This window comes from Aotus nancymaae, unplaced genomic scaffold, assembly GCF_030222135.1.
Source record: "Aotus nancymaae isolate 86718 unplaced genomic scaffold, 86718_ANA_hifiasm-v0.15.2.pri h1tg000029l, whole genome shotgun sequence".
In the NCBI taxonomy this organism is placed as follows: domain Eukaryota; kingdom Metazoa; phylum Chordata; class Mammalia; order Primates; family Aotidae; genus Aotus; species Aotus nancymaae.
In genome coordinates, this window is record NW_026988442.1 from 13513344 (window position 1) to 13523959 (window position 10616).

The window sequence follows — 10616 nt, forward strand, 5'->3', positions numbered from 1 at the left end:
GAAATGGAGGCTGCAGTGAGCTATGATCATGCCACTGCACTCCAGCCTGGGCAACAGAGCAAGATCCTATCTCTAAAACAAAACAAAAACAAAACACATCACTTCTTCTAGGGACCCCTCCCAAGGATTTACTCACTTCCTCTATTGCCCAATGCTGCCTCTGTTCCAACGCTGACCACACATTTCTCCCTCTGCCTCCCCTGCCAATCTAGGAGCTCAGTAGCGCCTCTTCCCAACACTGGCCTGGCCCAGAGCAGGCACTGAGAAAGGTTATAAAAGAACCAGAAGCACAGCCGGGCACGGTGACTCACGCCTGTAATCCCAGCACTTTGGGAGGCCGAGGAGGGCGGATCACCTGAGGTCGGGAGTTCAAGACCAGCCTAACCAACATGGAGAAACCCTATCTCTACTAAAAATACAAAATTAGCCCCTCATGGTGGCACATGCCTGTAATCCCAGCAACTTGGGAGGCTGAGGCAGGAGAATTGCTTGAACCCAGGAGGCAGAGGTTGCGGTGAGCCAAGATCGTGCCATTACACTCCAGCCTGGGCAACAAGAGGGAAACGCTGTCTCAAATTAAAAAAAAAGAACCAGAGCCTGCCTAGACTGCAACAAGGAGACCACGGTTCTGCAAGGGTAGTCTTTAGGCTGCTGGCTTCAGAACCATGTGGTCACTTGTTAATTTTGGGCCCATCCCAGCCTTGCCAATTTAGAATCTCTAAGTGCCCAGGAGCCAGGAGTCTGCAATTTAACAATGCCCTGTCCTCATTCCAGGTGATGTTTGTTTTTCTTTTACTTTTTCTTTTTTTTTTTTATGAGTCATAGTGAATGACTTTTTTTTTTTTTTTTGACACTTATGGAATTAGAAAAGCCAATATCTTATTTTTTTTTCTATTTATTTTATAGGGATGAGATCTCACTATCTTTCCCAGGCTAGTCTGAAACCCCTGGGCTCAAGAGATCCTCCCGCCTCAGCCTTCAGCATAGCTGGTACTCCAGGTGTGTGCCACCTCTCCCAGCTTCCAGGTTATTTTTATGCATACTCACATTTGAAAACAAATTGGTGTACCAGTATAATCAAAATGAGTGGTCCAGCCTCAAATCACAGCTCCTGAGGATGCTTCTCAGCCTGTTTCCTCATCTGTAAAATGGGCACTTAGACCTTGCCGTGGCTCCTTCCAGGGTTGCCAGTAGAATGAAAAGCATAAGGGATTGGAAAGTGTTTTACAAACTACGAGGTGGTTTAGGAAATCAGGAGTTGTTTTCCCCCTCCAGTGAGTAGTTTCTGAAATTACTCATTGCAAATCCTAGCATGTACCATAACTAGAAGAGACCACAGAAACCACATAAGCCTCTTGCTGTACAGATGGGAAAACTGAGGCCTTTTCTTTTTTTTTTTTTTGAGACGGAGTTTTGCTCGTTACCCAGGCTGGAGTGCAATGGTGCGATCTCGGCTCACCGCAACCTCCGCCTCCTGGGTTCAGGCAATTCTCCTGCCTCAGCCTCCTGAGTAGCTGGGATTACAGGCACGCGCCACCATGCCCAGCTAATTTTTTGTATTAGTAGAGACGGGGTTTCACCGTGTTGACCAGGATGGTCTCGATCTCTTGACCTCGTGATCCACCCGCCTCGGCCTCCCAAAGTGCTGGGATTACAGGCTTGAGCCACCGCGCCCGGCTGAGGCCTTTTCAAGAGAAGGTATCTGTGAAGCCGATCAGTGACCAAATTCAGCCTACAGTGCATCCCCAGCCCTGAGGTCTGCCTGTCCCCCTTCTCCCTCCCCTCTTCATAAAGAAGCTGAGGGGTAGGTCTCATTCTAAACAACCAAGACAGGCACTGGCAGAGGGCGAGAGAAACCAGCACATTCCTATTCCAGATGGAACGTCCTTTCCCCACACCTTTCCACAGGGTCCCAGTAACACTAACATTCATTTGTGTTAAGCCCTCTCAAACCCAAGTCATTCAACAAACACTTATTTGGTACCTGTTATATAACAAGCATTGTGCTGGTATAACTGTGATGGCTAGCAAAGAGAGATGTCTATTATTATTGCTCTACTTTATAATGAGGAAATTGAGGCCTGAAGGGCCTGAGTTTACCAAGTAGATGAAAAGGTTATTTTTTAGGCTTGGTGAGGCTGAGGCTGGGGGTTTTCCAAAGCCCTGCCCTCCTAAAAAGTATTCAAGTACACATCCAGGTAGAAGCAGGTGCCCTCCTTCCCACAATCCCTCAGGTCCCCCTGTAGCAGAAAGGAGTGAAGACCAGCATTCCCAGAATGAAACTGAGGAAGAGATAAAGGCCTTCTGTATCTATTAATACCTACTTGAAAGCAAAACAGCCTGATAGATGAGGCCCCTTGGCCCTCATCCTGGCAGCTCACGATAAGGCTGTTCTCAATGCCAACAGTTCTCAGGCTTGTAGGCTTCCAAAAAATCCACAGTCACTGGGCAGCCACTTCCATTGATGATCTCCTCTCAACCCCATAATCCCATAAGTAAGCTTGTTTATCTACATGGTGCAGGAAGGAGGAGGCTCAGAGAGGGGCACTCATAGCTCAAGGTCACACAGTAGAACGGAGATGGGAACTTCAACTGTCCCACAGCAAAACCCAGGGCCTCCCCTTGCCACCCTCTGTAAATATCCCAAAAGCCAGGCTCAGAGCTGTCAAGATTATAATGTGTAGTTTCCAAAGGGTATTATGGTGGATAGTGGCTTGGTTCATAGGTACTTATCCTTGTCACCACCTCCACCAACCAAACTAGAGGCGTTCAAGGGGATGCAATCTCCTGGGCCCACAATCCTGCGCCTGGAGACATCTTTCCCTTGGTTCTTTCCAAGAGGCACAGTGGTGTAGAGGTGATAGCATGGGCTTCTAAATCAGGTGGATGTAATCAAAAATCTTGGTCAACATGACCTTGGACAAGTCAATTCACTTCATTCAATCCACAGATATTTACTGAGCAACTATTATGTGTCAGACATTGTGCTATGTGCTCAGGTGACAGCTATAAGCAAAACAGACCCCTGGAGCTCACAGTCCAGTGAGAAAGTTAGGAATTATTCCTATGACCCTGTACAATATGCTTGTTAAGAAGTTTGACAAGTGACACAAATAATTTAAACCTATTTATTCCACCAACAGCACCTCCCCCTTAAGAATGGTAAGCATACATTCTTAGCTTACCAAAAAAAAAGAAAAAGAAAAGAAAAAAAGTCTCCAAACATGAATATCCAATCATGATAAGGAGGGCATAATTGGGAGAAATGATTCTGTGATGACTTAATGTTATGAAGGGGCACAGAGATGTCCATTGTTGAATTCTGGCAGAGGGAGGTGGGGAGTTTTGCATCTGTAACGATCCCTCGTAGCTACCCTGACTGACAGTTTACTGTCCCTGGAGATGTTCTGTCACTGTGCCAGTTCTGGCTGTGTCTGAACAGACCTCTGGCCCATCCAAAAGGCGGTCTAACATAGAAGCAAGCCTTTGGAGTCGGGTGGCCCCCAACCCTATGGCTTCCCGCCTGTGTGATCTTTGGGAAGTGATTCACCCTCTTGAAGAGCTTCGTTTGTCTCATCTGCAGAACAACGGGTAGCAGCTTCTTTACAAGATGCATGTCAAAGTTTAAGAAAACAAAACAAGCAGAGTTTGCAAACTGGCCCCCAGATTTAACTCAATTTGCCCATAGAAGATCTTTCTTTCTTTCTTTCTTTCTTTTTTGAGATGGAGTTTTGCTCTTGTTGCCCAGGCTGGAGTGCAATGGCGTGATCTAGGCTCACTATAACCTCTGCCTCCCAAGTTAAAGCAATTCTCCTGCCTCAGCTTCCCGAGTAGTTGGGATTACAGGCATGCACCACCACACCTGGCTAATTTTTTTGTAACTTTAGTAGAGACAGGGTTTCTCCATGTTAGCCAGGCTGGTCTTGAACTCCTGACCTCAGGTGATCTGCCCACCTCAGCCTCCCAACGTGCTGGGATTACAGGCATAAGCCACCACGTCCAACAGATCTTTCTTAAATTACAAATTTGTTTTAAGATTTGAGGAAATTGAAAATGCCACATAAAAATAAAATTATCTGGTTTTCTTTGAAATGGAGCCTTGCTCTATCACCCAGGCTGGAGTGCAGTGGGACCATCTCTGCTCACTGCGACCTCCGTCTCCCACGTTCAAGCAATTCTTCTGCCTCAGCCTCCCAAGTAGCTGGGATTACAGGCACGTGACACCACACCCAACTAATCTTTGTATTTTTAGTAGAGACGGGGTTTCACCATGCTGGCCAGGCTAGTCTCGAACTCCTGACCGAGGAGGTGATCCACCCTCCTCGGCCTCCCAAAGTGTTGGAATTACAAGCATGAGCCACCACACTCAGCCTCTAGCTTTCTTTTCAAACAGCAGTATCTGGCAATACTGGCCAGGCCATCACGGTGCTAAGGAGTTGTTGTTCTCCAGCAACTGCTCTGGTCAAGGCTCTGGCCTGGAGGGTTGAGGACGCTGGGTTGGCCAGAGCCTTGACCCTTCAGGTCGAGTCCTTCCCTGGCATGCCTCACTCAGTCCTTGCCCTGCCATTCCAGGGATGAGCAGCCACCCCTCATGTACAGCGCCTGGCACAAAGTGAGCAGCACCCAAAAAAAATGTGAGCTGCTATGAGTCTTACTACTGCCAAGGAACTGACTGGTACCAGTAGAGCTTCTCTGCCTTGCAAGTAACTGAAGATAAAATATGGACAGGCCAGGGTGGTGGCTCATGCCTGTAATCCCAGCACTTTGGGAGGCGGGGGTAGGTGGATCACCTGACGTCAGGAGTTCAAGACCAGCCTGGCCAACATGGTGAAACACCATCTCTACTAAAAATACAAAAACTAGCCGGGCGTGGTAGCATGCACCTGTAATCCCAGCAACATAGGAGGCTGAGGCAGGAGAAATCACTTGAACCTAGGAGGCTGCAGTGAGCCAAGACTGTGCCGTTGCACTCCAGCCTGGGCAAGGGCAAAACTCTGCCTCAAAAAAATTAAAAAAAAAAAAATTAACATAGAAGAGAGGGAAAAGGCCAGGCTCAGTGGCTCACGCCTGTAATCCTAGCACTTTGGGAGGCCGAGGCAAGCAGATCACAAGGTCAGGAGTTCAAGATCACCCTGGCCAGCATGGTGAAACCCTAGCTCTACTAAAAATACAAAAATTAGCCAGGCATGGTGGCATGCACCTGTAGTCCCAGTTACTCGGGAGGCTGAGGCAGAAGAATCGCTTGAACCTGGGAGGTGGAGGTTGCAGTGAGCCGAGATTGTGCCACTGCACTCCAGCCTGGGTGACAGGGCGAGACTCTGTCTCAAAAAAAAAAAAAGAAAAAAAAAAAAGAGAGGGAAAATGGATATTCAATATCAAACAGGAGACAGGGGCTTGGTGCCAGCCTACAGCCTGACTGTGTGGTCTTGGCCAAGTCCTTGACCATCAGTTGGTCCATATGTTCCATGGGTTTGGGCCAAGCGTCTGAGGTCCAAGGTGACTGCATAGGTCTCAGGTGGATTCTCAAGTCTCCCCCCAGCCCTGGTCCCTCCCTGAGTGCATGCTCTGAGGACCTCTCTTCTCTCCAAGCCTCACCCAGCGCAACTTCCTTTCTCTGTGTCACCCAAGGCTCTCAGGAGGGGTCATGCTTTTCCAAGGAGAGGGGCAAAACCAGACATATGACTATGCCTCCCCTGACCGGGGCCACAGCGAGGGTGGGAGTAGGAGTCCCTTACAGTTGAGGGACTGAGTTTTTTCATCTGTAAAATGGTGATAATAATCATAGTGTTTACCCATAGTTGTTGGGACATTGAGTTATTAACATGCCTGGTATATAAGGAGTGCTCAGTAAATGTCAGCTGTTGTGAAGAGTGCAGAATGACTCCCTGAAGCGGCTTGCCTAAAATCCACTCTTGGTTTTTCCTCAGAAGAAATGCTTCTTGCTGGGCACAGTGGCTCACACCTGTAATTCCAGCACTTCTGGAGGTCGAGGCAGGCAGATCATCTGTGATCAGGAGTTCAAGACCAGCCTGGCCAACACAGTGAAACCCCATCTCTATTAAAAATACACAACTTATTGGGGGGGTCGAGGCGGGCAGAACACCTGAGGTCAAGAGTTTGAGATCAGCCTCACCAACATGGCAAAACCTCATCTCTACTAAAAGTACAAAAATTAGCAGGGAATGGTGGTGGGTGCCTGTAATCCCAGCTACTCAGGAGGCTGAGGCAGGAGAATAGCTTGAACCCGGGAGGCGGAGGTTGCAGTGAGCCAGGATCGCGCCACTGCACTCCAGCCTGGGTAACAAGAGGGAGACTCTGTCTCAAAAAAAAAAAAAAATTAGCTGGGCATGGTGGTATGTCAGTAATCACAGCTACTTGGGAGACTGAAGCAGGAGAATCGCTTGAGCCTGGGAGGCGGAGGTCGCAGTGAGCTGAAATCACACCATTGCACTCCAGCCTGGGGGACAGAGCAAGACTCTGTCTCAAAAAACAAACCCAAAACAACAAAAAAATTAGCTGGGCATGGTGGCACACACCTGTAATCCCAGCTACTTGGGAGGCTGAGGCAGGAGAGTTGCTTGAACCCAAGAAGTGGAGGTTGTAGTGAGCCAAGATCACGCCACTGCACTCCAGCCTGAGCAACAGAACAAGACTCTGTTTCAAAAAAAAAAAAGAAAGAAAAATAAAAACTTATTGTTAGCCTACAGAATAGGAGAGTTTTCATGAAGCAATCCCTGCACTGCCTCCCACATTCTACTAGCCACAAGGAAGAAAAAAAAAACTATGTTTGGAGGGCAATGAAGCATGTAGATGAAATAATTCCATATTCCATAGATTCGGAGACCTTTTCTTTCATATTTTAACCTCTCTGAAATTGAGGTACATCCTGAGATCAGTGGAATATCCATTTGTAGTCAGTAACTCTTTTTCTTAGGGGCTCAAAATGGCAAATCTCATCTTGGATGGCATCTTAGAAGCGACAAGCTGTGGTGGACAAAAAGTGCCAGGCTCAGGGCCCACCACATCACAGGCCCTCAGGTTGTCCTCATGACCTTCAGCATCCCCAGCACATTCGAGGCTGGCCACAGTGGAGTGATCAGCTTTTCTTTTTTTTTGTCATTTTCTCGCTGACACCTGCTGACCTGCATTTGGTCCCCAGCTTGACAGGCACATGGCAAATACAGCCAGGGAGGCGTGTGGGGAGGGCTCAGGATGGGAAGAGAAAGACTTTTTATAGTATATTAAGATATTCAAAGAGGAGGATCCAGAGATTCTTTTTTTAAAAAAAAACAAACAAACAAAAAAGTCCCCACTGGAAGCCAGAGTTATATATATGCCACACAGGCCAGGAAACCCAGCAGGCCTCCTGGAGCTGGCAGCGAACAGAAACAGGGGTATTGTGTCCAGGCCACTGGCTGGCGGAGGGGTATTGTTAGGGCCTGGCCCTGTCTGGGAAGAGGGGGGGTGGCGGGGGCAGGGGGAGTGTGTTCCCATGACTCCCTGGGGAGTAACAACAATTGGGCCAGCTGGGAAGCCCTGGCATGCCAGGGGCCCAGTGGGCAGGAGGCAGGCCCCCGAGGGGCCATGGAGGGCATTGCGGGGACTGAGGAGGCGGGGTATGGGGGAAGGAAGGTCAGGGTCTGTTTCTGAGCTGGGAGGCAAGGGGAAACATGGGCGTCCTTCACTATACCCCTCTTCCTCAACCCCTAAAGCCCTGGGCGACTGTGTTTCTCTCCAAAGTGCACCCCAGATGTACCCACTCTTCTCTACCTTTGTCATCACCCATCCTGGTCTCCCTCCAGGACTACTGTGTGTCTTCCTCACTGGGATGTATGCAGCCAGCCTGGCCCCTACACTCTGTTCTATACAAGCAGCTAAAAGGATCTTCCCCAAATGTAACCCATACCACATCACTCCCCTGCCTAAACCTGCCACAGGCTGCCGGCCACACTTTGATGAAAACCCAGACCCCTTGCCCTGGCCCATGAAAGCTGCCTGGTGGAGCCAGCTGGTCTCCCAGCTTCATCTGTGAGCCCCACCCATGCACTGGTTCAGCCAGACTGGCTCTTTCCAGGTCTTGGAATGCCTTGGGGTGCTCCCGCCTCCGGGCCTGTGCACTTGCAGAACCCTTGACTGGAACAAACGTCCTTCCTCCAGCCTTGCAGCGCTCCCTCCTCAGTACTCAGGGCTCAGAGCAAACATGACCTCCTCAGAGAGGCCTGCCCCGGAAAACAGCATTCCGTTCTCTCCTCCCATGCCCTTCTATCACACGGCTCTGTATGACTTCATGGCACCCACCACTCTCCGAAGTTCTCGAATGTGGTCATCATTGGTTGGACTTCCCTCCCTAGGCTGTGAGCCCACGTGGGCAGGAACTGGCTTCTTTCATCAGTGAATCCTGGCCACCACCATCACCTGGCACTTTCTAAAAACTCAACCAACATTAGCTAGTATTTGTATGATTCCTGTGCTCAGAACTCAGTAAACCATGCCAGCTTCGGTCGGGCGCAGTGGGTCATGCCTATAATCCCAGCACTTTGGGAGGCTGAGGCGGGTGGATCACAGGTCAAGAGATTGAGACCATCCTGGGCAATATGGTGAAACCCCATCTCTACTAAAAATACAAAAAGTAGCTGGGCATGGTGGCACACACCTGTAATCCCAGCTACTTGGGAGGCTGAGGCAGGAGAATCACTTGAACCCAGGAGGTGGAGGTTTCAGTGAGCCAAGACTGCGCCACTGCACTCCAGCCTGGCAAAAGAGTGAGACTCCGTCTTAAAAATAAAATAAAATTAAAAGGAGTGTCCTAAAGGAGTGATGTGGTCTGGCTCTGATCCTTCTACCGGCTGATATCCAGCCCATGAGGAGAAGCTGGAGGGAGAGGCCGGAAGAGCAATGAGAATGAGGTTTATGACACAGACACTGGGACCCACACTTCCATTCTGCCTGGTTTCTGTCTTGTTTATTAAATCAAGACATCTGCAGCAGCTTTGAGCAGAGTCCCGGCACAGAAAACAGGGGCCCTCCGTTCAGAAGCCCTTTCTCAGAACAACACTCAGATGAGAGCTCAGCTCTCTCTCTCTGTCATCTATTTTTTAATTAATTAATTAATTTTTTTTTTTTTACCTGAAGGACTACATGATCATCATCTCTCTCTGTCTTCTACCTGGGCAGCCAAGCCCTCCAGCTCACAAGAGTGGGTCCCACTCTACAGGGCACCCTCTGCTGAAAATCAAAACTGCTCACCCCAAATGCCCTTCGAGGCTGAACTAAGACAAACTCTCACCCTGTGAATCTGGAACAAGACAAGGGGAGGGAAAAAAAATTTCTTTTTATAAAGATCCTCAAATTTGTCATAGAAAGCAACCCATCTGAAGTCACAGATTATGGTGATGTGGGCTTCGTTTTGAGAGGTAGAGCACAGCATGGTGTTCTGGTTTAGGAGAGAGCCAGGTTCAAAGCATGATTCTTATACACCCCAAATGCACTCATCGGGAGGTAAAAGTGAACAATGTGAAAGGAAACACTGTCACCAGAATCTCTTCTGGAGCCTCAATGTGGAAGCTGCAGCGGCCAGCATCAAACAAGGCAGCTTCTTGGCGTCTGGGCCTGTGAGTCACCGCGCTCACATGGGTTCACTTAACATCTCTAATTTGGGAGCGGAGCAGCAGAAGAGGCCCAAATTAACTTGGGTTTTGTCCTTCCCCTTTCAGTGGGAGTTCCCTGGGCCTGAATGCTTGGTGTCCTCTACTGTAAGGCTCAGGATACCTGGGGTCATCATCTTTGCACCGATCACAGCAAGGATCTGCCCAAGATATTGGGGGGAGGGAGGGGGAAGCTGTCAGGGATGTGGGGAGAAAACAGCCTCAAAGAAAAGACTCACTTTTGTATGGGATTATTGATCAAAGAGAAACCAGACGCACAGAGGACAAGGAAGACGTGTCAGAGTTGAGATGATATTGCAACGTAAAAGTTCCTTTTAAGACAAAGATAGGTGGCTGTGCATAGACTATTCCAGGAAGGCTGTATGAGAAAATGCTAACAGTGAGTGCCCCAGCAAAGGAAGGACCTGGGGGTGCAGCACAGGTGTAGGAAGGAACCTGACTTTTCCCTTTTATACTTTTTTTTTTTTTTTGAGACAGTCTCTCTCTGTCACCCACTGCAGTGCAGTGGTGTGGTCTAGGCTCATGACAACCTCCACCTCCTGGGTTCAAGCAATCCTCCCGCCTCAGCTTCCTAAGTAGCTGGGATTACAGGCGCATGTCACCATACCCAGTTAATCTTTGTATTTTTAGTGGACACAGGGTTTCACCATGTTGGTCAGGCTGGTCTTGAACTCTTGACCTCAAGAGATCCTCCAGCCTTGGCCTCCCAAATGCTGGCATTACAGGCGAAAGCCACCATGCCCAGACTTTTGTTTTGCGGGAGGGAGGGGGAGCATAGGGTCTTGCTCTGTCACCCAGGCTGGAGTGCACTGGCACGATCACAGCTCACTACAGCCTCAACCTCCCAGGTTCAGGTGATCCTCCCACCCTAGCCTCCCCAGTAGCTGGGACTATAAGCGTATGCCACCACACCAGGCTAATATTTGTAATTATTATAGAGACAGGTCTCCC